Source organism: Neovison vison, chromosome 10 (assembly GCF_020171115.1).
Source record: "Neovison vison isolate M4711 chromosome 10, ASM_NN_V1, whole genome shotgun sequence".
Lineage (NCBI taxonomy): Eukaryota > Metazoa > Chordata > Mammalia > Carnivora > Mustelidae > Neogale > Neogale vison.
In genome coordinates, this window is record NC_058100.1 from 62,306,613 (window position 1) to 62,334,414 (window position 27,802).

Below are 27,802 nucleotides of genomic sequence, written 5' to 3' on the forward strand. Positions count from 1 at the left end.
CAGAAGCAGCTCAAGTATCCATAGATAGATGAATAGATAAAGAAAATGTGAGACATATATACAATGGAACATTATTCATCCATAAAAAAAGAATGAAATCTTGCCATTTGCAACAACACGGGAGCTAGAGAGTAAAATGCTTGGGAAGCTAAGTCAGTCAGAGAAAGACAAATACTATATGATATCACTCATGTGGAATTTAAGAAACAAAACAAACAAAGGGAAAAAAAGAAGAGAGAGAGACAGGCAAATCAAGAAATAGGCTCTTAACTATAGAGAACAAACTGATGGTTACCAGAGGGGAGAGGAATGAGGGGTTGGGGGAAATCAGTGATGGGGATTAAGAGGTGCACTTGCTGTGATGAGCACTGGGTGATGAATGGAAATGTTGAATCGCTATATTGTACACTGGAAACTAATATAACAGCGCATGTTAACTAAATGGAATTGAAATAAAAACTTAAAAAAATGGAAAAACTTATTTTTATTATGTTCTTATCTGTTTGGTGAATAGCTGAATCATGATAAAATTAGATAATGCATATGGAAGCAACATGGAAGCTGTCAAATGCTACGCAGAGGAATCTAAGAGCTATAGTTAAAGACATGAAATTGCTTATTCTCTTCCCCAAAGAGAATAATCCTAAATCCTTAATAGGATTTCATTTCCAACTGCACAAATCTTTGAGAATTTTTTTGGAAAATCTACTAAACTACAGTCAGAAATAGAGCCTCACACATCCTTTTCATCTAATGTGTCCTTATACCAAGCCAGAGTTCCCAGACCTGTGTCATGCTGCCCTAGGTCTGATTTAGATATCTAGTTTTCAGAGAAGTGGAGTATTCTTTGCTGATTTGTGTCTTCTTTATTATAGCGTTAAGCTCAATCATGCAAACTTCATGTAGCTTTTCTTTGAAAGCACCCAAAAAATAGCTTCAAAATTATTTTAAAAATTAGAGAATATTTAGCCCTTCCCTCTCACCACCAAGAAAAATTTGGCAAGTTTTAAGTTTAGGAAAAACTACATTTTCTCATTATGTCCAAATGTGAATGATTGCATTACTACACACTAGCAAAAATTGTTTCAAGTTTTCAAAAACGCACTATCTACAGACTTCTAAGAGCTTATTTATAGTTGGAATTTAAAAAGATTATGTTATACTTACTTAGTTACTTCAATATTCCTTTTCTATACTATATAAGATGCTACTAAACTCTTAGCAACAATAAATTTTTTTTTTCTTATAGGAAGCTAGTCAAAACTACCAAGGAATTATTAAAACACACAAAATTATTATTATTGAGAATAATTTCTTGATATTATGTGGCAACAAAGACATTAAGCCATATTCCACATTTGTACAAAGTCCCCCGAAGTAAGGCAAGTCCTATGATAAATGTTAAATGAGTAAATTTATCCTAAAATCTTGGTGGATTTGAAACATATAAGATAATAATATATTTTAAATGAGGTAAGAAGATATTCTGCAATTTTCCCCCAAAATTTTTTGAGGATAACTTTCTTGGCAAATATCAGAATTTATGAGACCCTGATAACTTGTCTTAAAATAATATTTTATAAAAAAAATTTAGGATCTTTAGAAAGAGAAGTTACTTTGAAATGCTAATTACCTTACCCTTCCTTGGTTTCTATTGCATTTGTCATCTTATTATCTTAAGACATGTTGGTAAGAGGCTGATATGGAAGGGCTTTGAAACAAGAAGAAAGTCTTTCCAGCCTTGAATTAAGGTAATTTTAAGTATCAAATCTGCAGGCATCCAGGGGGTTGTTCAAGAACAAAGCTTCATCTGTTGCCGGTTCTTATGCATTTTAATGTACTCAACACTAAGACTCAAGCTTCTGACTTTTGATCGAAACTCTTTTGCATGGACTTTCACAAAAACAGTTTATAACACAGAGAGTTAACTAAGGATTTTTAAATTTTATTTATTTATTTATTTATTAGAACAAAAAGAACCAGGCTTTGAAAAGCATTCTTCTAGAAACCTAAAGGTTTGCTGATTGCTTCCATGTTTTGATATATTATTGTGGTTAACAGGATACCACAGTAGGGGCATCAAAGAGATGGTAAATTTACACCTAGAAAATAATTCTATTTTTGTATTGAAATTGAATTTGCCTTTATAAATAGAATAAATATATGTTTCAAATAGCAAAGGAAATTCTGCAAAGGAGTCCTACAACATCCATACCCAAGTTATCTATAGTCTACCACCTTCAATGACTTCTTTGCCAATTATCCTGGATCTGCAGAGAAATTCCTATAAGGCCATTTTAAACACCATGAGGAATGTGTGATTAACTTTTATAGAAAAGCAATCTAGGGTGCCTGGGTGGCTCAGTGGGTTAGGCCGCTGCCTTCGGCTCAGGTCATGATCTCAGGATCCTGGGGTCGAGTCCCGCATCGGGCTCTCTGCTCAGCAGGGAGCCTGCTTCCCTCTCTCTCTCTGCCTGCCTCTCTGTCTACTTGTGATCTCTCTCTCTGTCAAATAAATAAATAAAATCTTTTAAAAAAAAAAAAAAGAAAAGCAATCTAGAATATAAGAACTATAGATTATATGTCCAAAATGCCTTTCTTTCTGAAGAGCACAGACTGTGGGTTCATCAAGATGAATACAAATCTAATGAACAGAAATAAGAGATACTGGGAATGACAGGAATTCAAGCTGAGGTGTGCCCAAAGCTCAGGGTGCTACTTGGTGGCTTGGATGGTGCTGGGGAGATGCCCTTTCACCTCACCCAGGTCAGCCAGGTACCTGTCATCCTCAAAGAGCCTCTCAGGATTAAATTCACCTTTGTCACTCATCCCTGTTTTCATTAATCAACATTTAAGTTTCTTGTCCTTGACCCAGTCTTAAACTTTATTTCCTACCTGTTTCTAAATCATTTCACTGCATTTCTAGGAACTTTTAGTTCACAGATTAAACAAACCCTCCAATTATCTCAAGCTATGACTGAGAACTCACCTCCAAATCTTGCTTTAACTGAAACCTGACTCTGCTGGAGATACCCTCCTCTGTGGGCATTTCCAATAGTGGCTATTTTTACACCCAGCTATAGAGGAAGACATTTTATCAATGGGACCACCTCCTTCTGGTAAATATTTAAAGGTTGTATCTTCCCTTTCTGATTCTGCTCAGCACTATCCTCGAGATTGAGCTAGCCTACCAGAAGGATGTGTTCCCTCCTTCCCTCCTCTTCCCCCTTCCCCTCCTCCCCCTACCCTTTCTTTCCCACCCTTCCTCCCCCTTTCTCCTCTTTCTTGTCTTGTCCTTATCCTTGTCCTTGGTCTTGTTCTTTTTTTTTTTTTTAAGATTTCATTTATTTATTTGACAGAGAAATCATAAGCAGGCAGAGAGACAGTCAGAGAGAAAGGGGGAAGCAGACTCCCCACCAAGTAGAGAGCCTGATATGGGGCTCAATCCTAGGACCCGGAGACACTACCGAAGGCAGAGGCCTAACCCACTGAGCCACCCAGGTGCCCCTTTGGTCTTGTTCTTGTTCTTCTGCTGCTGCCTCTGGTTCTGCTTTTTCTGTTTCTTCTTTTGGCTGCCAAGAAGCATGTAGTTCTTGGTGAGTACATTTAACTGGTAAAGTTTTAGTAAGTTTCAATGATGTTTAATAGGAAAAGATCATATTTTGATCTTCACATCACCTTTCATTTTTGCCAATATGAAAAAGCATTTTATACTAAACTCTGAATATGTAGGAGAAAGGAACAAGTTTTTGTGTTTGTTTTTTTATAAACATATAATGTATTATTAGCCCCAGGGGTACAGGTCTGTGAATCGCCAGGTTTACACACTTCACAGCACTCACCATAGCACATATCCTCCCCAATGTCCATAACCCCACCACCCTCTCCCCCCGCCCGGGGCGCCCTCCTCACTGCCCCCACCCCACCACCAGGAACCAATTTTTTAAATGTTTCTTTTTGTATGTTAATCAACTGCCTTATTAATTTTTCTTTTTTTGTTGTTTATTATTTTCCTGGGGTTACTTAATTATTTTCTTAAGTACTATTCAGTGAAGCCATGTATAATTATTGGTGGATTTAGACTATCTTTTCCAAGTTTTGTTCCCTAATGCTGATGTGACAATTACTTAAAGAAGCATTCTCAGGTCTTTGGAGGGATTCTGATCAATGCTTTCTCTGAAATCTGGTAAAAGTATTTTACTTTCTTTTGCAACAAAGACATTTAATGTTTATAATAAATTTGGAAAGATTATTATTATTTTTTAAAGATTTTATTTGTTTATTTGACAGAGGTCACAAGTAGGCAGAGAAAGAGGAAGAAGCAGGCTCCCCGCTGAGCAGAGAGACCCATGCGGGGCTCGATCCCAGGACCCCAGGATCATGACCTGAGCTGGAGGCAGGGGCTTAACCCACAGAGCCACCCAGGTGCCCCTGGAAAGATTATTTTTTTTAAGAATTTATTTATTTGACACAGAGAGATCACAAGCAGGCAGAGAGGCAGGCAGAGAGAGAGAGGGGGAAGCAGGCTCCCCGCTGAGCAGAGAGCCCGATGTGGGGCTCGATCCCAGAACCCTGAGACCATGACCTGAGCCGAAGGTAGTGGCTTAACCCACTGAGCCACCCAGGCGCTCCTGGGAAGATTACTTTAATGGAGGCTGCCTATTCTCACATTTCCATAGAGAAAGGTCCTGGAGCAATCAACATTCTCTTAGTGCCTGGACTTTTCCCATTTTTTTTTTTAAGATTTTCTTTCTTACTTTTTTTTTTTTTTTTTTTTTTTGACAGAGAGAGATCACAAGCAGGTAGAGAGAGAGGGGAGGAAGCAGGCTCCCTGCTGAGCAGAGAGCCCGATGCGGGCCTCGATCCCAGGACCCTGAGATCATGACCTGAGCCGAAGGCAGCGGCTTAACCCACTGAGCCACCCAGGCGCCCTCTTTCTTACTTATTTAACCGAGACAGAGAAAGGGATAGCAAGAGAGAACACAAGCAGGGGTAGCGGCAGACAGAGGGAAAGGAAGAGGCAGGATCTCTGCTGAGCATGGAAACTGACTTGGCACTTGGTCCCAAGACCTTGGGATCATGACCTGAGCTAAAGGCAGACGCTTAACCGACTGAGCCACCCACTGCCCCTCTAGACCTTTCTTTTTCATCCTTATGTAACAATCCTACTGTCTTGGAATTGATACTATTTGACTATCCTCATTGCTGATATCTTCACACCTTGAGGTTACTTCCCTCATTGTTGAAGATTTTGACTCCTGTCTTCTCTTCTTAACACCTGCTCTCATCCTAGATGCTCTCTCCAACACCAAAGCCTCAAAGTTCTTTGATCTCTTTGACCCCATTAACCCATCCCTCCAATTTATTTTAGCAAATTACTTGCCACTTGGAATGACTTCACCTTTATCACAGTTGTGGGAAGGAAGGAAAGTGCAGTTTACTGAAATTTTGGTGGACTCTAATGAACCATGCTAGTATTTATGACCTATATACCTTCTTGCCTTGACTCTGAGCTGGCTATGTGACCTGCATGAACAGTTACATCAGTTCCAGTTCTAAAGCTTAAGTCTTGAGAGCTCTCACTTTGCAGTCTTGAAGAAGCCAGCTTCCATGTGTAAGTAGCTCAAACTAACCTTTTGGAGAGGCCATATAGAGGATAATTAAGGCCCTGGGAAACAGCCCCAGCTCAGCTAATGACCAGCACCACGTGAACCATGCTATTTTGGACCTTTTGGCACGCCAGCACTTGAGGAGATACCTGTGAAGTAAAGTAACCACCTAGTCAACCCATACCTTGTGAGAAATAATAATTTGTTAAGATTTTAAGAACTCTAAGTTTTGTGGGTAGTTTATTATGAAGCAGTAGATAATGGAAACACAAAGTATTTTCTCTCCCCACATTCCCATCCTGGACCATAGAGGAGGAACATATATGACCTCTCTTCTCCCTTAGGTGTAATTCCCAAGAATAGCTAATATAATTCTGAAGAATTTGCCCATAGCCAGTTGAATAGTGTCCCTCCCCAAAATTTATGTCCATCTAAAAACCTCAGAATTTAGACATAAGGTAATTAGTTAAGGATCTTGAGAGGAAATCATTTTGGATTTAGGGTAGGCTCTATATCTAATGACTGATAATTTTATATGAGAAAGGAGAGGGAGATTTGGACACACAGACACAAAGGAGACAAAGTGCAGATGGAGACAGAGATCAGAATAATGGGTCCACAAGCCAAGGACTGCTAGGACCACCAGAAGCTGGAGGGAGTTTCCTCCTAGAAACACTGGCATCTTGATTTTGGATTTCTATCTTTCGGTACTGTGAGAGAAGAGACTTCTGTTGTTTTAAGCTACCCAGTTGGTGGAAATTTGTTAAAGTAGCCCTACAAAATGAATATGTTGACATTCACTGTTGGATGAAATCATTGAAAGGAAATGGGTGACCATAATTCCTGAATCTGTCTGTACCTGGTTGGGTGTACCAGGCCTGAGTCCTTAATCTATGCATCTGATTAGAAAAGTGGACTTAGAATCTCTTCTGCAAACCCTGTCATATCTCTGACTCTCGGGAAAATTTTCCTTCCCAATGCTACTTCATATGATTAAGTGTATCTACCTATTCTCTCCCAATCCAGGATTCTCCTATCTTTTTTGATAAAGGTAGTTCAGTTCAACTGTAGTGTTTCCAATTAGCACCAAAGACAGTGTCTAACTTACTTTTAAAAAATGTTAGTTCAAGAGGCACTTGGGTGGCTCAGTGGGTTAAGCCTCTGCCTTTGGCTCAGGTCATGATATTGGCGTCCTGGGATCGAGCCCCATATCGGGCTCTCTGCTCGGCGGGGAGCCCGCTTCCCCTCTCTCTCTGCCTGCTGCTCTGCCTGCTTGTGATCTCTCTCTCTGTCAAATAAATAAATAAAATCTTTTTAAAAAATGTTAGTGCTGCCAAGGGACATAATTATAGACAAGGAACATATGCTAAGGGACATAGTTTAGGAGGTTGGATAGCAGTTTGCCCCGGTAAATCCAACATAATATTTGCATTCACCCCACACTATGCAACTTGGTTCGAAATGAACTATGAGCTGAAGTAACATGTATCCCTTCAATAGTAGAAGCTTTCAGAACTAAATGTGAATTGATATCTTTTTCCTGCTTTTGTATTCATAGAATCACATGGCAAGATGACCTCCATCAGTACTGGTTTTTGAATGTCTGTAATGAGTAAATTTCGCTTAGTGCTCTATATTAAATATGTAGTGAGAAGTAATGTTGGTTTTTTTTTAAGGTTGTTTGTTGTTGTTGTTGTTGTTTTCAGGTTGTTTATTGCCTTGGCATAACCTGGCCTATCCTATTTCAATACCAATATCAGTAAATTCATTGAGCATCTAAAATCATACTCTTCCTTTCTTGTTCTAACACCTTCAGAATTCATTTTCACACTTACTGTCCAGATTTCTGCATAGCATAAATAGCAGAATCTTATAATTATTAGGAACTGTAATCCTTTTCTTCTTGTTTTAAATTTGCAACTACCTTTTAAGGGTTTCTGGGGGTGCCAGATACTGTCTGTTGCAAACTCAGCATCATCCCTGCCCTTCTAAGGAATCTCCTGTATTATAGTGGCCAGAAATCTGGAAACTACATTTCCCAGATTCCCTGGACATCAGGGTTTTGGTTTTGATTCCTCCAATAAGAGTTATTTCTGCTAGATTTTGGAAGGTGGAAGACAGAAGAAGTCATTATTGTTCAATCTTAGCAGGCAGGCGTAGTCTTCAGTGACATCAGGTGTGAGATTTTCCAGTGGTTTCTAGGCTTTCTATTGAGCACCATCTGTTTTTGTGCAACAGGCTATTGAGAACATTGGTGCTAGTTTCCTGTGATTCCTGAAACTTTCTGATTTCCATATGTAACTGATGACTTTCCTTGTCCATCGCCTTCTTCAGCACTTCCAAAAGTTTTATAAACATCTAATCTCTTTTATTAAATATTTTCCTGCCTGAAAAGTAGTGATTTCTGTTTTCCTGACCGTAGACTTGCAGACTGTGGTCTAACTCTAGTTAGTATTTAGGCATAGACACCAATCAATCAGAGCAGATCCTAAACTAACCGAAATAGATTCTAGTTACAAACAACCAGTCCAGCTTCACTGGTGGTACCAGCTGAATATCACCTCTGGTTTAGGAACTGGAGAAATGTGTATATGAGATAGGCCTGAAGTACATTGCTCTCCCTTCAGACAAGTCTTCACAGTTTAAAGTAACAGCTTCATCTGATAGGTAAGAGGTAGCCGCATTGCTAGTGTGGTGTAATAAATATATATGATCTTTGTCCTGCATTTCCAGCACAGAGTTCCAAAGACCCTTGGAATTTCCTGAGTGATAGGATTGTCTTTTATCGTGCATTAGAAGTCCTTCTGAGCACACTTGACTTTATGCTAATGAGACAACTTAAGGTAGCTGCCCCCCACCCCATAACCTTGGGATGGAGCCTGGCACCAGAAAGATGAAGTGTCTAGGATATAGGAACTTTCAGATGCACCCAATGACCTCCAGGGAGGGAAAGGCAAGGGCAGCTACAAATAAAACACTACAAAAACTCTGGAACAATAAGAGTTGATGAACTTCTTGGTTGACAAACACATGGAAATGGGGAAAAGTGGAGAACTCAAACACCCTTCCCACAAATCTTGCTCTATGCATCTCTTCCATCTGACCATTCTTGAGTTCTATCTTTTTATAATAACTGGTAATTTAGTAAGTACAATGTTTCTCTGAATTCTTTGAGCCACTGTAATAAATTAACCAAACCCAAAGTGAGGGTTGTGAGAACTTCCAATCTACCGTGTTTGGTCAGAAACACAGGTAACAACCTGGACTTCCAACTGGCATTTGAAATTGGGGTCATTCTTGTGGGACTGACCCTTAATTTGTGGGATTTGATGGTTTCTTCAGGTAGACAGTGTCAGAATTGAGTTAAATTTATGGAACACCAATTCATTAAGAATTGAAGATTGCTTACTGTTGGAAAAAAAACAAACCACATTTCAGCTAGTAAGAGAGATTGATGGGACTGGGAATTGAAGGTGTTCCAAATCATTTTATTTTATTTACTTATTTCAAAGATTTTATTTATTTGACAGAGAGAGACACAGTGAGAGAAGGAACACAAGCCAGGGGAGTGAGAGAGGGAGAAACAGGCTTCCAGCCTAGCAGGGAGCCCAATGTGGGGATCAATTCCAAGACCCTGGGATCATGACCTGAGCTGAAGGCAAATGCTTAATGAATGAGGCACCCAGGCGCCCCTCCAAATCATTTTATATACTCCAGGTCTAATTACTGAATCCCAGTCTTTCTTGATCAGTGTCCTTTCTTGCACACCTGACAGATAACAGCAAGACTATAGGTTTAATGGCCCTGTAATTCAGTAAGTTTGAGGTCAGTCTTTGAATTTATTTTCCAGCTATCTCAACACTGTGGTATTAGATATTTAGCAAAACCTAGAAAGTCCACAGGTTTCAGAATGTGACATAAGTAAAAAATTTAGGAATCTGAACATTCTTTTACTTTAAACTTCCTGGGGCCATTAGAAAAGCTATCCCATGTCATAGTCCTTGAATTCCTTATAATTTCCATGTATTCTATGTCAATAGCCATTTAGTTGCCAATACTTCAAAAAGCACTTTATTCCAGATAGTAACCACTGGTGGTAATTTAGTTAGTTCTTTGGAAACTATGTTCCATGGACTATCAGATCACATCACTTAATACTAACTGAGTTTTTTATACCTTCAGCTTTAATCATACCTTATGACTAACCTCCTCTTCTGCCCGTATCACCTCCTCTTTTCCCTTAAGTTCTGTTGCCTACAACCGTGTCTTTTCAATATCTCTGAGTTGCAACCTCAGTTGCAACTTTCAGAAACTGGAAGTCATAAGAAAATTAATCTATTGAAACTAGGTCAGGTGATTCCTGATATCTCTAGGTATGCTAAAACACCAAGCTAAAGAGATTGGTACAAGGCGTCCCAGAGAGCTACATTCAGGACCATACCTGCCATCCCTGGCCACTGGGCACTTCAACTTGTGCTACTGCCAAACTCACATCTTGTGGTCCAAGATGATCCACCCAGCTCATTTCATCACATACCATTTAGAACGGCACGAAGGAATATGAGAAGTAGAGGAATACCCCTTTCCTTTAAGGCAAAGGTCTGGAAATGGAACACACTACTTCTGTTCGTAGCCCATTCATCAGAATGTCACATGACCATACCCAGCTATAAAAAATAAAAATCCCCCCAAACCTGGAAAAGTGATTTCCTCTGGGAAACCATATGTCCAGCTAAAATTTTGAGGTCTTATTACTCCAGAAAGAAGGGAAGAATAGGTAGCAAAGGACAATTTTCTCTACCAAGGTAACTTTGTGGAAATAAAAATACTCAAGGAAGTATTCTAGCCAAATGAAATTTGTAGCAAGAATAAAATCTCCAGATCAAAAAGACATGAAACATAGAAATAATATCTAGTGTTCAATTCAATAAAGCATGTGTATAAGTCAAAATTTAAATTAATGGTTATATGGCTAAGAACTATACTGAAATTGTTAAGGATTATCATTATTATTATTATTATTAGAGAGAGAGCAAGAGCACATGTGCAAACTCAAGTGGGATGGGAGGGAAGGGAGAGCAGAGGGAGAGGAAGAGAGAAAATCTTAAGCAGTCTTCATGCTCAACACAGAGCCAATGCAGGGCTCAATCTCACAACTCTGAGATCATGACCTGAACCAAAATCAAGAGTTGGACACTTAACAATGGAGCCATGCAGGACCCCAAAAAGAACTCATTATTTTTTTTAAGATTTTTTATTTATTTATTTGACAGAGATCAAAATTAGGCAGAGAGGCAGGCAGAGAGAGAGAGAGAGAGAGAGGAAGAAGCAGGCTCTCTGCTAAGCAGAGCCCCATGTAGGGCTTGATCCCAGGACCCTCGGATCATAACCTGAGCCAAAGGCAGAGGCTTTAACCCACTGAACCACCCATGTGCCTCAAGGACTCTTTAAATAGAAAAGCGATATCCCTGATTATCTCTTACTTAGGTTTATCACTTGTTAATATGAAATTATTATTTTTTTAACTTGTAAAAATGAATTAAGTGTCTTTTCAGAGAACAGGTGAGAGACATATTTATTGTTGAATTTGGTATTAATAGAGAAATGTAAATACAGATGCTCATAAGAGCTTAAAAGAAACTATTATAGAGTTCTTTGTTAAACTCAATATTGCCAGAAGGAGTAAAGAGAATAGTGAAAACAGGCAACTCATCAAAATAAAAGAAAGGATCAGGGAGGAAAACAATATGAATATACAATAAACATAATGAGTTTATTAAGGAGTCTCAACTTGTTGGTATGGTAAAGTGAAATGATTAAGCTTGGGGGCACTGAGATCAGATTTAATGGTTTCACCACGTACCAGCTGTATGGCTAAGGCAAATTGCTTAAACTCTCTGGGATTCAACTTTTCATTATAAAAGCAACATTGCTTCATGGGGTTTATTGTGAGGTTTAAACAGACTTGCTATGTGTAAAGTGCTTAATATAGTGCCTAGCACTTGGGAAGTGCCCAAAAAATGTTAGTTGTTGTGATACACTGTGACATTGGTAATCTTTAGTTAACCACATTTCTTGGTATTTGAGTCCTTATACAACCCCCTCCCACATTGACCTTGGACTTGGCCATGTGACTTGCTTTGGCCAATGAGAAATTTGTAAGTATGATGTGTGCAGAGGCATCCCAGATGCTTTACATCTTGGGCTCCCTCACCACTGTGACGCTGTGAACTTTATCACAGCTATCCTGCTGGAAAGAAAAGTCACATAAACAGAACTGGGAGGATGAGATACCACATGGAGGGGAACTGAGGCACCAGGCCAAGCCCCTGCTAAATGCAACAATATGTGCCCTCATTGGATAGTATGTGAAGAGTCCAGTTGACCTTTAGAGTCATGAGAAGTAATTAACCATTATTATTTTAAAACTACTGTCTTGAAGTGGTTTGTTATATAGCAATAGATAATGAAAATATTATCATTCTCAAGATGAAAACATTTTTCCTTTTTTCCTAATAATCCCCCAACTGTGTTATGTCAACGGCTCTCCTCCCCTGGGTAAAGAGGGAGGATCCATGCTGGAAGAGATTGCTGTCTTCTGTTGTCACTGCTTCTCTGGTGATGTGAATTGATTGTGCTTCATGACCTCTGTTCGCAGGTCTCCAAAAGCTGGACTTTTCATGGAACATGAGTGATTTTTTCAGGGTGCCTAAAGGAAGAGCCACACACCACACCCCATGGCATATTCCCTGAGAGCATGATCTGGCTCAAGTTTGACTTCTTCTCCCTCCATCATTTCTACAAAGTTTCCCCATGGGCACCTTCTCCTGGGTTCCTTTAGCCCAGAGATAAGAAAATGTGTAGAACAGATAGCTCAAGCCCTGAAATTTCTGGGTATTTCCAATACTTTTATTTCACATTTATTCTTGAAAAGCAGTGTGGTTAACTCTATTTCTCCCTCACATTTATTTTTGTTATCATTACCATGTATTTTAATTCAACATATATTTTAACCTCAACAAGATATTTTCATTGTTTAACTAGTCAACATTCGTTTAGTTTTAACCATGTAGTTACCCTTTCTTCTTTCTTTCTACCTTATGTTACTGAGCTTAAATCAGGGATCAATTTCTTTTCCTGAGGAACTGTTACAATGTTGCTTTTGGTGTGGGTCTACTGGCATTAAATTCCCCCAAGTTTTTGTGTGTCTGAAATTGTCTTTACTTCTTTCACTTTTGAAAGATATTTTAACTAGATATATTTTCTGAGTTGACTGTTACTCTCTTCCTTAAATTTGAAAATTTTATTCCATTGTTTTCTTACTTCCATATTTTCTTTGGAGGAGTCAGCTATCAGTTTTTATTGTTACTTCCCTAAAATTATGCATCTCTCCCTTTTGCTCTGTTTTCAGGTTTATTCCTTTTTCTTTAATTTTCAACAATTTTACTCAGACGTGTTTAAGTATTATTTTCCTTATATTTGTTCTACTTGAGGTTTTTCAAGCTTTTTGAATTGGTGGCTTATTGTCTTTCACCAATTTTGGAAAATTCTCAGACAGTATCTTTTCAAATACAATTTGCCTGTTCTCTTTCACCTGTCCTTTGGGATGGCATATTTTGATCATTTACCATGCCTTACAAGTCCATTTTATAATTCTCTTCATTTTCCCTTCTTTTTATTTGCTTTAATCTGTAGAATTTCTTTTGACCTATTTTCCAGTTCACTAATCATCTTTTCTGTTGTGTCTGATTTGTTTTTAACCCTATATATTGAGTACTTTATTTCTGAAATTTTATTTTTAAATTCTAGATTTCTACTTGATTTAATTTTACATGCCTTCAGGTCTCTAATAAAATTCCCTATATTCTCACCTATTTCTGCATCATTCCCTTGATATTTTTGAATATATTGTAATTTTAACTTATAAGACTGACAACTTCAAAAAAAGGATTCATCTGAATATCTGTTTCTACTGTATTTTTATTTTGCTTTTGCCAGTACATTTTTTATTTAATGCTGGACATTGTATATGAAACTTTGAGAGGCATTGGATGATGTTATCTTCCTCCAAAGAAGATAAAATTTTCTTCTTGCCCTCATTTAAGTAGAAGCAGATTAATCATTGGTCCTATCAGGCTTTGAGATGATTGGAGGATGGGCTTAACACTTTGTAAGAGATGATATATTACTTTGTAGTCTTTAAACTAGAATATAGTCATTCAGAAATCTCTACTTGAAAACTGACATATTGTCCAGAATTCCTTCTCCACTTCAGGCTCTGAACTCCTATTTTTGTCTGTTTAGCTACATATGACTGTCTTAATCTCTGTATATCCTTTAAACACCTTAACAAATTTGAGAGGTGTGTGTGTGTGCATGTGTGTGTGTGCGTGTGTGTGTGTGTGTGTTTACTTTGTTTTGGTATTTTGTTTTGTCTTTACCCTTACTGTTATTCTTCCTTACCCTATTCCCCTAGGACTTACAATTCAGAGAAATTCTTGGAAACAAAATCCTTGTGGAATGCTATATTCTTTTCTCTGTGATTCTCTTCTCTCTGAGATCCTGGCCGCTGTACTTGTCTTGACTCTAATTTTTTTCTTCCTACCCTGATGAAATTGCTAAAGATTTTGACTACTGTTTTATGCTGTGCCCCTATCTCCTAGCTAGGAAATGGCAAATTCCCTGAGAGAAAAATTGGAGACTGTCCAGTTTATTCTAGTTTGTTTCCCTCTCCTCTGGGATCTTGACTTTTGTGGCCTGGCTACTGGGCTGCTCTTTAGTATCTTCAAATGACTGTCTCTTAAAAATCTTAATGTTAGACTTAAAAAGTAAAAATGTAAAGCCTCTACAGCCTTTTAAGGTTAAAAGAACCATAACATTTCCAACGACTACTTTTTAGACTCTCTAAGTTTTTAGCATCCTCTGGTTACACCAAATAAAAGATGGCTTTCAAAGTTTTTCTTAAACCATCTCTTCTGTTCTCTTTACTTGTGACATACTCATGTAAGTGTCCATTATGTATCTATTTTTCCCTCTGAATGCATCCCAACAGAAGAGTGTTCAAATAACAACAAAACAAAAACTGCCGAATAGATTAGTTGAGAGGGAGAAATACAACTCTTCCTTAAAAAAATAATGTTGAATGAAATTCTCACTTTTTGCTTATTGAGAATCAGGGTAGTAATCTTCATCAGTGCATTTTTGTTCTTGAAGTTAAATAACTCCCTCTGCTCCTACTTTCTACAGCTCTCAGGTAGTGGCTTATCATAAAAGTGACTTTTCAAACCGCAATTGATACCTATCTGCATTTGTCACTAGAAAAAAAATTGTACTAATTTTTAACACTTTTTTGTGATTTGGCATTAATATGATTATCCGAGATTCACTGACTGAATGCTTGTCTTGTTCTAGGCACTAAGCATGCAGTCATAAGCAAGCAGACACATGGTTATTCTAGTCTGTGGTAAAAATTGACATGCCTCAGAGGGATGATGCAGGTAGAACTTAACCACTCTTTTTCCTGAATATTGCTAGGATGCTGCACTGTCTTGATTCACAGCTGGGCTATCTTCTTCTTCACTGATGCTTCTGAAATGGTGTGGTTTGTAGGGCTGAGTGCTTCCATACTGCATACTGTTAGTCTGTTTTTGGTGGTGATAATGTTGTCTTCTTTCTTGTTGCATCTGCCTTCTCCATGGTAACTTCTTAAAGCTGCCAGAATGATGTAACTTTTTCCCTCTTCCTTTCTTTCAGTCACTCCTGCACAGTTGCCAAGGGAAACCAGATAAGTATTAAGTGTAATATTAATTCAAATATTATCTGTTTGAATAGAGATAAAGTGCATCGCTTTAATGACATCTATTTCAAACTAGCTTCAGGCTTCTGCTGCATTTACTTTAGGTTTTTTATTAGGCTCACAGGTGTTTCAGAGTTGAGGTTCCTGGAAGTCTGAATACCAGATAAATAGGGTAATGTCTATAGGGAGAAAGTCTAGACAATGTTGTTAGGGAGATGGGGGGGTGTTAAACATTTTGACCTATTTGAGATGGTCCTAGTGTTAAAAAAAAGACTCTAATATGAAGGACTACTGGTCTATAGGTATTTTTAACTCCTATTTTTTGTCTCCTCAATAGGCTGGTCAATCTATGCTCAGCTTCTCAAATTCTTACTATCTGTATCTCTACAGTTTTGATCAGCTCTATCACATTGTGGCCTTTATGAACTAGTTTAATCCCTAAACCAACCATTCTGTTCCCTGCTTTGTGTTGCCAGATGCTGCAAACCACAGTTTTTGCTTTGCCAGCTGCCCCCTCTAGGATTTGACAACAGTGATTCTTTATAGTGACAAAGACAAGTGATTGCACTGTTTGGTTTCTGTTTGCAGTTCTTCCATTATACCAGTAGCACCCTTACTGTAAAACCAGAGATACAACACAACCTGACCAGTGTCCTTCTTCAAAGGGTTAAGTACCAGCTTCTTGGGGCTCCTTCTCCAAGACTTTACATTTTAATAATACCGATGTCTTCATTTTTTGTCTTTCTACAGCTCTAAGACTGGTACTTGCTTCCTGAGGTTACTATCTCTGTGATACCTTATCTTCTAGGACGATTGCCTTTTAAGGCAAACAATTGACTAACATGACTACATGACTAACAATTGTTTAGATTAAATTCTTTCAGTTGAAATAATTTATGTAGTTTTTCTCTTTTGAACTTGACCCTGACCATGCATATGTACACTTTTATTTCTTTCATAAGAAGTACCATATGTTTATGACACATTAAAAGTATCTAGAGGATGGCCAATGTTCATATCAATCAGCCCATAGTTCCTGGATTCCAGGTGAGGAACATATGCTGTAGCAAAAAAGCTATTCAGATAGGAACAGGGTGGTGTGTAGTCATGGATTTCTAAAACACAGAAATTTCTAGTTTAAAAAAATGAGCACAATGCAGAAAACTGATGAAAGCATGGGGAGTGAGGTTTGTTACCATTCAATTGAGTTTTCTTTTTGGTTCTCCAAGATAAATGAGTGTTTCCAATGGATGAGGCTTGGGATCTCTGCTGAAGTAATCTGCAGCCTGACTCTCATGATAATTTTACTTAACAGTTGTCAGAGGGATTATTAAGTATAATTGGAGTATTTTTAAAAAATTTTTTAAAAGGTTTTATTATTTATGTGTTTGAGAAAGAGCACAAGCAGGGGGAGTGGCAGAAGGAGAAATAGAGACAGGCTTCCTGCTGAGTGGGGAGCCCCATGTGGGGCTCTATCCCAGGACTCTTGAGATCATGACCTGAGCTGAAGGCAGACACAACCAACTGAGCCACCCAGGCACCCCTAGTTATCCGAGTATTTTTTTAAATGTTTATTTACCCATTTGGGCTGCTTCTTAAGGACAGAGACTATGTCTGTTTTATTTCTTTCTCTATTTCCAATTTATAGCACAGAGCCTGGCAGAAAGGAGCACAAAAAGTTTGGTAAATGAGAAACAGGAGGAAAAAAGATAATTTAAATCTAAAGGTCACATGCACAGAATGCCCAAGATGTCCCTTTTTGGAAGTCACCAACTGGTCTAGGTGCCCAGGACATCATTTTCCTCTAAAATTCCTCTTATTTTATTGTCACAGGCTGTCCATCAACCAGGGATATAATTTAGTTGGTGCATCAGCCATTATCATTCTACTTTCCCTTTCTAGTAAACTCATAGTGAAAAAAGACATCAAGATTTCTGGTTCTGAAAAAATAATAGGCCTGAAAATCTTTCTGCTAAAAACACCTAGAAATGCTGGATATAAGTTAAGAAGACATTATTTTATTTTTTAAATTTTATTTATTTATTTGATAGAGAGAGAGTGAGCACAAGCAGGTGGAGTAGCAGGCAGAGGGAGAGGGAAAAGCAGGCTCCCCACTGAGGCATTATTTTATATACATTTCTGAGTTGGGTCCTGCTTTTTCCTCAGATTATCTCTTCTGTTATTCCTTTCCCCCCTCCTTTTTAATGTGTTTAGTCCATTAACATTTAATGTAATGAGAGATGTGGTTTAAGTCTGATTTTTCTCTTTTTTTCTAGTTGTCTCCTGTTTTTTTGTTTTATTTTGCTCTTTTGTCACTTTCTGCCTCCTTTAGAATTTTGTTTTTATTTGTTAGATTTCCAGTACTTATGTCTAGTTGTTTACTCCAGAGGCTATATTATTAACTTTTTAGTACATTTGAATTTAATGTTTCATGTCTCATAATGTATACATCTTGATTTATAGTCCATTTAACCCTCCATGCCATCCTTTATCCTTTAGTTGTCATATGTATTACATCTATTCATTATAATCTCCAAAAGTAATTCTGTAATTTTTTTATAAACAATTATGTTTATTTTAAATAAAATAGGAGAACCAGTCAAATATACTTATCCAGTATTTCCCATTCCTGATGGCTCTAGTTCATTCCTGAGGATCTGAGCTTCTCTTTTGTGTCATTTCCCTGTAGTTCAATGAATTCCCTTCAGCATTTCTTATAATTATAGTACACTTCTGGTAGTAATGAAATCTCCCAGTTAACCTTTATTTTAAAACTTTTTTAGTTTTCTTTCATTCTCGTAAGAGATTTGCTAGATACAGCATGCTGAATTGATAGTTTCATTCTTTAAGGATGTGAAAAATACTGTTCACTTGTTTCTGGTCCCATAGTTTTTGATTAAAAGTCCAAAGCCATTGAAAAAATTTTTCCTCTTATGTATTATTCATTTCTTCTGGCTGCTTTCACAATTTTCTCTTTATTTTTGGTCCAACCATTTATCAGTTATCTATTGCTGTGTAACAAATTATTCTAAAATTTAACGGCTAAAACAATACACATTTATTCTCTTACAGTTTCTGTGGGTCAGGAATTCAGAATCTGGACACAGCTATCTCAGTGCTCTGGTATTGGTCTCTTATGGGTTAATCACAGTTTTCTCAGGCTTGATTGTGAAGAACGTACACATAGCTCATGTGCAAGATTGTTGCCAACATTCGGTTTCTTATGGGCTATTGGCCAGGTGTCTCAGTTTCTCATGAGCTATTGACCAGAGTTTTCCCTCAGTTCCTTGCCACGTGGTCCTCTCCATAGAGGATCTCACAGCATGATAGTCTGTTAATGAAAGTAAGAAGCAAGTTTGGTGGGGGCAGGGGGTGGAGGGGGGAGAGAGAGAGAGTGCACACTACCAAGAGAAAAGTCACAGTTTTGTCATCTAATCATGGAAGTTATATCCCACAAATTCTGTATTTTATTCACCAAACACAAGTCACAAGTTTCAGCCTGCACTTAAGGAAAGGGATTACACAAGGGAATGATTACGAGGGGTCGGAGTTATTTGAAGCCATTCCAGAAACTGTCTACCAGTTTGACAACCATATGTCCAGACTTGGTTTTCTTTGTAATTATTCTTTTTTTGAAGATTTTATTTATTTATTTGAGAGAGTGAGAGAATGAGCAATGGGGAGGGGTAGAGAGAGGGAGAGAGAGAGAAAAGCAGACTCCCTGCTGAGCAGGAAGCTCAATGTGGGGTTTGATCCCAGGACCCAGAGATCATGACCTGAGGCCAAGGCAGACACTTAACTGACTGAGCCACCCAAGCAACCCTATTTTTTTTTTCTTTTTAAAAGTTACTTATTTAAATTCGATTTGCCTAACATATAGTATATTACTTGTTTTAGAGGCAGAATTTAGTGTTTCATCAGTTGTATATAACACCCAGTGCTCATTCCATCTAGGGCCCTCCTTAATGCCCATCACCCAGTTACCTCATCCCCCCACCTACCTCCCCTCCAACAACCCTCATTTTATTCCCTAGTTAAGAGTCTGTTGTGATTTGTCTCCCTCCTTGTTTTTATCTTATTTTATTTTTCTTTCCCTTTCCCTATGTTCATCTGTTTTGTTTCTTAAATTCCAAATATGAGTGAAATCATATGGTATATGTCTTTCTCTGACTGACTTACTTTGCTTAGGATAATACCCCCTAGTTCTATCCATGTCTTTGCAAATGGCAAGATTTCATTCTTTCTGATGGCTGAGATATATCTATATCTATAGATATAGAAAATGTAAGTGATATATCTATATCTATATCTATAGAGTTATATAGATATAGATATATAACTCTATAGATATAGATATAGATATATCACTTACATTTTCTTTATCCATTCATCTGCCAATGGACATCTGGGACCTTTCCATAATTTGGCTATTATGGACATTTCTTCTCTAAACATTGGGTGCATGTACCCCTTCAGATCAGCACTTTTGCATCCTTCAGACATACCTAGTAGTGCAATTACTGAGTCATAGGGTAACTCTATATTTAACTTTTTGAGAAACTTCTGTATGATTTTCCAGAGTGGCTGGACCAGTTTGCATTCCCACCAACAAAATAAGAGTAGAGGCAGGCTGCAGTAGAGAAATTTTCCTCTTTCTCCACATCCTCACCAATATCTGTTATTTCCTGAGTTGTCAATTTTAGCCTTCTGACTGGTGTGAGTTAGTATCTCATTTGGTTTTCATGATCAACATGGGGCTTGAACTCATGACCCTGCAATCAAGAGTCACATACTCTACCAATTGAGCCAGTCAGGTGTCCCTGTATTTATTCTCATTGGGGTTTATTAAGCTTCTTGAGTATGTAAATATATATTTAATCAAATTTGGGAAGTTTTATTCCCATCATTTCCTTGCATATTTTTTCTACCCTTTCTCTCCTTTTTTGGGGGGGGGGGATTCTAGTTGCCTTATATCAGCCCTTTTGATATTGTCTCTCAGATTCCTAAGGCTCTGTTAATTTTTTCAAAATTTTCTTTCTGTTTTTTTCATATTGGGCAATTTCTATTGATCTAACTTACTTGGCTCTCAACTTTGTCTCACTATTAAATCTGCCCAGGGAATTTTTTCTAATTCAGATACTATATTTTTTTTTAATATTTTATTTATTTGACAGAGAGAGAGAGATCACAAGTAGGCAGAGAGGCAGGCAGAGAGAGAGAGGAGGAAGCAGGCTCCCCGCGGAGCAGAGAGCCCAACGTGGGGCTCGATCCCAGGACCCTGGGATCATGACCCGAGACGAAGGCAGAGGCTTTAACCCACTGAGCCACCCAGGCTCCCCAGATACTATATTTTTTAGTTCTAAAATTCCCATTTAAAATATTTAACAATGTTGTAACCCTTATTAGAAATTCCTTAGAAAACCCTTATTAGAAATTCCTTCAAATTTTTAGTATAATAGTACCTCAAAAATGGAAGTGGTCAGACCTCTCACAACCTCTGAAAAAATGATTACCTAGAAGATATTTGACACATGTTTGCTGATTTGGGGGTGCCTGGGTGGCTGAGTAGTTCAGGTAATGATCCTGGGGTCCTGTGATCAAGCCCCATGACAGGCCCCATGCTCAGTGGGGAGTCTGCTTCTCCCTCTCCCTCTGCACCTGCCCCCCTCCACTTGTGTTTTCTCTCTCTCTCAAATAAACAAATAAAATCTTTAAAAAACACACACAAAAAAACAAATGTCTACTGATATGAATTTTTATTTATTTTTCAATTTTTATTTTTTCAGTGTTCCAAGATTCATTGTTTATGCACCACACCCAGTGTTCCCTGCAATACATGCCCTCCTTAATACCCACCACCAGGCTAACCCATTCCCCCACCCCACTTCCTTCCAAAACCATCTGTTTGTTTCTCAGAATCCACAGTATTTCATGCTTTGTCTCCCCCTCTGATTTACTCCAATTCACTTTTCCTTTCCTTCTCCTAATGTCCTCCATGTTATTCCTTATGCTCCACAAGTAAGTGAAACCATATGATAATTGACTTTCTTTGCTTGACTTATTTCACTTAGCATAATCTCCTCCAGTCCCATCCATGTTGATATAAAAGTTGGGTATTCATCCTTTCTGATGGAAGCACAATATTATGTTGTATATATGGGCCATACCTTCTTTATCCATTTGTCTCTTGAAGGGCATCTTTTTGCTCTTTCCACAGTTTGGTGATGTGGCCATTGCTGCTATGAACACTGGGGTATATATGGTCCTTTTTTCACTATGTCTGTATCTTTGGGGTAAATATCAAGTAGTACAATTACAGGGTCATAAGATAGCTCTATTTTTAATTTTTTGAGGAATCTCCACACTGTTTTCCAAAGTGGCTGCACCAACTTGCATTCCCACCAGCAGTGTAAGAGAGTTCCCTTTCTCCACATCTTCTCCAACACTTCTTTGCTGTCCTGTTAATTTTGGCCATTCTAACTGGTGTAAGGTGGTATATCAGTAAGGTTTTTTTTGTTTTTTTTTTTTTTTAAAGATTTTATTTATTTATTTGAGAGAGAGAGAGACAGTGAGAGAGAGCATGAGCGAGGAGAAGGTCAGAGAGCGAAGCAGACTCCCCATGGAGCTGGGAGCCCGATGTGGGACTCGATCCCGGGACTCCAGGATCACGCCCTGAGCCGAAGGCAGTCGTCCAACCAACTGAGCCACCCAGGCGTCCCTATCAGTAAGGTTTTGATTTGAATTTCCCTGATGGCTAATGATGGTGAACATATTTTCATGTGTCTGTTAGCCATTTGTATGTCTTCTTTGGTCAAGTCTCCTGCCAATTTTTTTGACGTGATTATCTGTTTTTGGGTACTGAGTTTGTTTGTTTGTTTGTTTTTTTAAAGATTTTATTTATTTGACAGAGAGAGAGAGATCACAAGTAGGCAGAGAGGCAGACAGAGAGAGAGGGGGAAGCAGGCTCCCTGCTGAGCAAAGAGCCCGATGTGGGGGCTTGATCCCAGGACACTGGGATCATGACCTGAGCTGGAGGCAGAGGCTTTAACCCACTGAGCCACCCAGGTGCCCCTGGGGGCTGAGTTTTTTATAGATCCTGGATATCAGCCCTTTGTCTATAGTGTCATTCATTTGCAAATATCTTCTCCCATTCTGTGGGTTACCTCTTTGTTTTTTGACTGTTTCCTTTGCTGTGCAGTTTTTTTTATCTTGATGAATTCCCAAAAGTTCAATTTTGCTTTTGTTTCCTTTGTCTTTGGAGATATGTCTTGAAAGAAGTTGCTGTAGTTGAAGTCAAATAGGTTACTGCCTATGTTGTCCTCCAGGATTTTGATGGATTCCTGTCTCACATTGAGTTCTTTCATCCATTTTGAGTTTATCTTTTGTATGGTGTAAGAGAATGGTTGAGTTTCATTCTTCTGTACACAGCTGTCCAATTTTTCTAGCACCATTTACTGAAGAGATTGTCTTTTTTCCACTGGATATTTTTACCTGCTTTGTCAAACTACAGAACATTCATGAAAGAAATCAAAGAAGACAAAAAAAGATGGAAAAGCATCCTAGGCTTATGGATCGGAAGAATAAACATTGTTAAAATATCTATACTGCCCAGAGCGATCTATACTTCAATGCCAGCCCAATCAAAATTCCACTAGCATTTTTGAAGGTGCTGGAACAAACAATCCTAAAATTTGTAATGGAACCAGAAAAGACTCTGAATTGCTAAGGAAATGTTGAAAAAGAAAAAACAAAGCTGGGGGCATCATGTTGCCTGATTTCAAGCTTTATTACAAAGCTGTGATCACCAAGACAGCATGGTACTGGCACAAAAACAGACACATAGACCAATGGAACAGAGTAGAGAGTCCAGATACAGACCTGCGACACTATGGTCAAATAATCTTTGACAACGCAGGAAAAAATATCCAGGGCGGATTTGAATTTAGTCATAACAAAGCCAGTGAACTCAACATCAGGCCATAGAAAGTCCAGGAAGGGAGCAAGTAATACCAGGTATCTTTATCGACTTGTTTTGGGAAGTCAGGCACACTGACTTCAAATAAGTCTGATTAATAGAATACCGAGAAAAGAGAATGTATATCTTAACTTGCAGACAAGGACAGTTTTAATTCTGTGTAGCAGACAGATTATAAAATGGCTCTCATAATTTCTGTCAATTGGTGTTCACATCTTTGTTAAATCCCCTCCCCTTGAGTATAGACAGGACTTCTGACTTGCTTCTAACCAATAAAATATGACAAAGGTGATGGACTCCTGTGATTAGGCTGTATTAGACTGTCTTGCTAGCAAGACTCACTATTTGCTGGCCTGATGAAGGAAATTGCATAGTTGGGGAAACCTCCATGGCAAGGCACCACAGCTAGCCTCCAGCCTCCAGCCTCCAGCCAGGAAGAAGCTGGTCTTACCACCACAAAGAATTGAATTCTGCCAACAGCTGAAACTGATTTAAAAGCAAATTTTCCCCCAGTTGAGCCTGCACATGAGAACACAGCACAGCTAACACCCTGACTTCACCTTACAGAGGACCTAGCCAAGCCATCCCTACTCTCCTGACTCACAAAATCCGTGAAATAATGAATATGTGTTCCTATAAGCCACTGAATTGGTAGTAATCTATTATGCAACAATAGAATATGAATACAAACTGCATTGTTACAGAGTTGTGCTACCTTTTATTTTGTTGACAGTGATTTTCCTAAGTGATTTTCCTATTTAATATGCTGCTTGAGTTTTAGGAAATGAAATATTTTGAGAGCAGCAATTTTATAGAGTAATTGTAGGAAGAGTAGGACTCTGGGGAACCCACAAGAAAAGGTTTTGTTGTTGTTGTTGTTGTTTGTTTTTAATGATCCAGTGCCAGCATTTCCATTATTGGGGATTTGTCCATAGATATAAAGTCTTATTCAGTGAGGATAAAAGCATGTATATATTTTTAATTGCATTGTTATAGTGGCAAAAGAACCAGAAACAAATTTTTAATAGCTAAATTGTTTTCCTCAAAGGCTGTTAGAATTCACATTTCAAAAAAAGAAAAAAAAAAAAGGAACTCACATTTTCACCAGCAATGTGTAAGTACCCTTTTTCCTATGTCCTTTTTTTTTTTTTTTTAAAGATTTTGCTTATTTGTTTGACACAGAGAGAGAGATCACAAGTAGGCAGAGAGGCAGGCAGAGAGAAAGCAGGAAGCAGGCTCCCTGCTGAGCAGAGAGCCCAATGCGGGGCTCGATCCCAGGACCCTGAGACTATAACCTGAGCCCAAGGCAGAGGCTTTAACCCACTGAGCCACCCAGGCGTCCCTTTCCTATGTCTTTTTTTTTTTTTTCATATATTTTTTCTTTTTAATTTTTTTTCCAATTTATTTATTTTCAGAAAAACATTATTCATTATTTTTTCACCACACCCAGTGCTCCATGCAAGCCGTGCCCTCTATAATACCCACCACCTGGTAGCCCTACCTCCCACCCCCCCTTTCCTATGTCTTTTAATGGATTTCTCCTATCCATCTATATTAGTTTGCTAAGGCTGCCATAACAAAGTACCAAGTGGTTTAAACAACTGAAATTATTTTCTCACAGTTCTGGAGGCTAGAAGTCTGAAATTAATGTCACCAGGGCTCTTTTTTTCCTGGGCCTCTCACCTGGGCTGTGGATGACTGTCTTCTACCTATGCCTTCTCATAGTCTTCCCTCTGTGTGCTTGTATCCAAATTTTCTCTTCTTATATGGATACAATTAAGGCCCACCCTGATTACTTCATTTTTATTTAATAAGGGCATATTTTTGGTCTGCACTTATCCTTCATGATACCTCACAGTTGTAATATAATCCTATTTTTGTCAAACAAAAAATTATAATCCTCATATATCTGTGTGTTTATATATTCGTATATAATTATACAGAAATGACAAAAAGTATAAAAGATACAATATAGATTGGTAACATTGGAAACATGATAGTTGGAGAAGAGAATATGGTATGCAAAGCAGCAGAGATGTAGTAAGCAAGCAAACAAAAGTCCACCACAAAATCTGAAAAAGTATGGCATTTATGCATGTATGGATAATACTGTACAGTTTAATATTTTTAAAAATGTTTGTCATTACCTATATATAGTTGTATAACAGAGTTGCAAATTTTCAGGGTACCTGGGTGGCTCAGTGGGTTCAGCATCTGCCTTTGGCTCAGGTCATGATCCCAGGTTCCTGGGATCGAGCCCCACATCTGACTCCCTGCTGAGCAGCTTCTCCCAGGGCCCCTCCACCTCCTGCCCCCACTCATGCCTACTCTCACTCTTAAAAAATAAATAAATAAAGAGTTGTGAACTCTCATTGACATAGAGCAATAAGCGTATCTTCTACAGCTGGGCTTGACTGAACCAGCAGAGGTTTTGCACAAAGTGGGATCAGTAGGAGGGTTAAAACAAGCTTTTCTTTGGAATAGCAGAATCCCAAGAGGTCAATAGGAGATATGAGAGGTTATCTGCAAGCCTCGGCTTGAAACTGTACATTGTCATTATTGGCCAAAGGGAGTGACAAAGTCAAGGGATTGGAAAATATGCTCTACTCATAGAAGTGAGGCTAGGGAGGGAGTTAATATTTCTAATAATAATCTAATCTATAGCAGTTATATAAATATATATTTAGATTATGACTAGATATCTATTTCATTTTATTGCAGGATTTAAAAGTCACAATTTCTACACCTTTGAAGGAAGAAGGGGACTCTTAAATTTCCCATTTCCCAGCCCCAAACACCTAAAATTTAAGAAAATGAAATTTTTGAAGCATTGAATACTTTTCACCAGAACTAGTTACATGGCTGATTGAAGACCATCAACATGCAACTTCTGAAAACTGAAGATGATGCCTGTTTCAGGTTTTTCCACCTTTCAGAGATGACTTTATTTCTTGATCCAGCAGCTCTGGGATCATGCAAACACCAGTGAAGACGGACGACTCCAAAGAAGGAATAAGGAGTAAGAGGTGCCAAAGGCTGTGCTAAACCAAGACCTTGTCAGGGTACCACAGGGGTGTGTCAGGACGGGCAGGGCACAGGCTCTGCTCAACTCATTCTGCTCTACTCTGCTCCACACCTTGTATATGCTTTAAAAGAGCTTTTCTAGCACCGGGGCCCAAGGGTACTGCTTAGTGAGTAACCCTATCAAATGCCCAGGCGGTGTGAGCCATTAGCACCGTTTGCCTCTGCTTTCCAGTGAGTAACCAGAGATGTGACAGCATGAATTAGAAGGCAACCAAATCTCAGTTCTCTTCTCTTTTTCTGTTGAAAAGCCCTATGAACAAGGTCCTTGTCTGCAACATCGTAGGGATTATTCTCAAACTGTCACGTAATTTCAAAAATTAATCACCTTAAATTATATTTCATTTTTATCTCATTTTCAAGAATCATCTAACTTTCCTATCCTTTCATCTAACACCTCATAAACTTCTGAGTCCCCATTTTCTAGGTAAAATGAGCTTCCTGAGTTTCTCTAGGTGCCCATCTCAGTGACTTACAAGTCCAGTCAGTTTGCGGAGACCACGTTTGAAGACTTCTTTGATTCCCTGGTATAGTGCATGAACAAGAGATGATACTACCACAAATATTCCCGAAGAAAACTCTAAATTAGAGAAGGGCAATCCCCACACTGCATAAGCCATTTTGTTTTTCCAGAAGATACCATGATAGAATGTTGAACAGAACAAGCCCAGACATGAAATGATGGATCCAAAATTAATGGGAGTTATCTGAACATGGTTGAGTTTGAAATCATGTTTACTTTTTTGTTTGTTTGTTTGTTTTACTTTATGTGTTTAAATTTTTTTTTTAAGATTTTATTTATTTGACAGACGGAAATCACAAGCAGGCAGAGAGAGAGGAGGAAGCAGGCTCCCTGTTGAGCAGAGAGCCTTACACGGGGCTCGATCCCAGGACTCTGAGATCATGACCTGAGCCGAAGGCAGCGGCCTAACCCACTGAGCCACCCAGGTGCCCCATGTGTTTCAATTTTTTGCCATGCATATACTTCTTTATACAATCTAACAATAACAGTAAAGATATTTTATTGGGGAATAAAGTAATTTACTCAAGTGAAGGGTATGTTAGGGAGAGGGAAGAGCAGTCTAAGCAGAGAAATACCTCCAGAGTCAGGCTAGTTTTACAAACAGCCATGAACCCCTAAATAACTTAAGTAAAAGTTTTCTGACTTTGTCAACATTATTTTGGTCATTATGCAAAACCACTGTGTTTAGTCATGTAGTCAGTTATAATCTGATATATTATCATCCTAATTTAATTTAATAATTATTTCATATTTATATAAGAAAAGAAATTAAAGTAATGGTTCTCAAAATCCTAGCTGATCACTAATCAACCAGAGTG

General features: G+C 38.3%; 1 long non-coding RNA gene across 4 annotated transcripts in view; it reads left to right on the plus strand.

Annotated features, from left to right (window-relative positions):
* The window catches only part of LOC122918710, a 55,153-nt gene extending 27,963 nt beyond the window's left edge, over positions 1-27,190 (plus strand). For all 4 annotated transcript variants that reach the window (XR_006386663.1, XR_006386661.1, XR_006386662.1 and 1 more), the window contains exons 4-5: positions 24,429-24,494; positions 26,102-27,190. This is a non-coding gene — a long non-coding RNA (uncharacterized LOC122918710). The remainder of the gene's footprint in view (positions 1-24,428; positions 24,495-26,101) is intronic.
* The last annotated feature ends 612 nt before the right edge of the window (positions 27,191-27,802 follow it).